The sequence below is a fragment of the Rhinolophus ferrumequinum genome, chromosome 9 (assembly GCF_004115265.2).
Source record: "Rhinolophus ferrumequinum isolate MPI-CBG mRhiFer1 chromosome 9, mRhiFer1_v1.p, whole genome shotgun sequence".
NCBI classification, from domain to species: Eukaryota; Metazoa; Chordata; class Mammalia; order Chiroptera; family Rhinolophidae; genus Rhinolophus; species Rhinolophus ferrumequinum.
The window spans coordinates 37,622,294-37,624,650 of record NC_046292.1 but is presented as its reverse complement, the minus strand read 5'-3'; the positions used below and the strand labels follow the sequence as shown (position 1 = coordinate 37,624,650).

The following is a 2,357-nucleotide window of genomic DNA, read 5'->3' as shown; positions in this document are numbered from 1 at the left end:
AGGTCCTACACACCTCATAAAGTCCTCAGGGCATGTGCATTTCACCACACTGTGTAAGTAGAGTGTATAAAGACACGTCTTGCCTCCAGCCAAGCCACTCTCTTCAGATATCTCACGAAAGAAACAGCAGTCAGTTCTATTGCTAGAGGGAAAATTGGCTGTGCTATCGAGAGATGCTTCTATACTTTACGGGTGATTAAAAGGATTTCCAAGAATAATTTTGATTATACGTGATTTTTTAGAACCTTACCCTAGGTAAGCTTTGACTGAACTGTAACTTACAAATAAGCTGACCAACCATCTTGGTTTGTCTTGGACTAAAGTGATTCCTGGGATGCAAGACTTTCAAGTGCTAAAATCGACAAAGTCAGCTTGTCCAGACAAACCAGGACAAGCTGGCACTCTACCACATAACATATCTCTGGGCCTATGGTGAGGCCCTGTTGAGGCCATGCTCCATTGTATCATCCTTTATGAGGACCTTAGGACGTTCTTGTCTGGCCTTCATATCAAGAATTGTTTCCCCCAAGGAGTAAGTGGTTTGTTTTTATCTCATGAACATTGTGAGTTGTACAAGTAAACAGGTTTCCCTTTTTGCCTTGGCTGCTGGAAGTCTTATTGCTAAATATGTAGACCATAAATTTAGCTGTGTAGATCACTATGTTCTTGTACTTTTTGCATCATTTCAGGCTCTGCTTTGTTTTTTTCAATCTTATCTTGTCCTGTCTTAAATGTAATGATTTTGTTTTAGTTTAAATGTATTTCTGGATTAAGGCAGGGTAAAATCAAACCATTCTTAATTTAGAGTCCATGAACCCTGCTGCGAGTCATTGAAAATCTGAAATGATATGCAAAATTTGTGTGTATATACATTTTTTTTTCCTGGGGAGGAAGGAGCCATACATTTTAATAATTTTTTAAAGGAGTATGTGTTCCTCAAAATATTAAGTGCCATTGGTACAAGAGAACCAAAAAACAAATACATGCTTTTAGTAGAAGGAAGTTGGAAAGTTGAAAGTTTGAATTGTAATGCTGGTATTTTAAAATGTTGGAGTGATGGTATGGAGGAATGTTGGTGGGGCAGAACATTGGAAAGGCAGAGAGAGGAATATCGGTGTGGTGGAACGTCCCCCATAATGGAATGGCAAGGTGACAGAATGTGGTGTGCTGAAACATTAGTGTGTTAGAATATTAGTGTGTTTTGGAATTTTGGTGTAACGGGGTCCCTAGAACACCTCCTTCCAGATGTCCTGGCGTCCTCCTTGCTCAGTTTTACTTCAAGGATGGGCCTCTATCTGATTCAGCTTCTAAATCTCCCATAGTCCCTAGCTCAGTGCCCTGTAAAGACCCAATTGGCTGCTAGAGCTCTCACTAATGGGCACCTGGCTGGCTCATGGGTTTCTATCAATTTCACCCTGAGACGTCCATTCCTTTTTGACTATGCCCACTCTCCTTTGAGATAGGTCTCAAATACCTTGCAGACTTAGGACATCAGTAGACTACCATGTCCAATTTCAATGTCCTTGGTACCTGGCATGCCAACCTTGTGGCTACTCTAGGGTAGCCTGGCTAAACTACTGGCCAGAGGCCTGCCTGCAGATGGAGCCATTAGGCTGAAGGCAACTCAGGATTCTTGGAGTTGGTCAGGAGCAGGGGAAGCCAGTTCAAAGTTAGGGGCGAGTTAAAACTTCATTATCAGAGGAACCTGATCCAAAGGTCAAATCCAGGAGTTGGGATAGGATAGAGACTGCTATCCTTCAGCCTGGAGTTTAGAGTGGGAATAGACGGAGGAGGAGTTAGGGTGAGGACTGGGTTCTTGGATGTTCTTTCCTCTATCGATTCTTTCTTTCTTTCTTTTTTTTTTGTCATGTCTTTTATTAACCCATATACAATTACTTGTCTTCTGGTTTGTTGAAGCAATAGGTCAGACATTTACCACAATAATGTCTGTCAAAGTGTCTAGCATAAAAACTCCAGCACCACATTCATCTGAAGGGCACTCTTAATGAAGGCGACTGATTTTGCCATTCTCAACTACCTATGTAGTGTTTCAGGACAGCCAGCTTAACCTTCTTTCTCTTATGCTTATTCTTCTTGGGGATGGTGTAAGACTTCTTCCCTTTTTTAGCACCACCACGAAGTGTCAAAATCAGATGAAGAGTGGACTCCTTTTAAATGTTGTAGTCAGACAAGGTACATCCATCTTCCAGTTGCTTGCCAGCAAAGGTCAGTCTTTGCTGATCAGGAGGAATTCCTTCCTTATCCTGGATCTTGGCTTTTACATTTTCTCTTGTATCTGAGGGTTCAACCTCAAGAGTGATGGTCTTCCCGGTATGGGTTTCCATGAAAATCTGCAT

The 2,357-nt window shown here is 41.7% G+C and overlaps 1 pseudogene; it reads right to left on the bottom strand.

Annotated features, from left to right (window-relative positions):
* Positions 1 to 1,892: 1,892 nt before the first annotated feature.
* Positions 1,893 to 2,357, bottom strand: LOC117027589 (ubiquitin-40S ribosomal protein S27a-like; annotated as a pseudogene).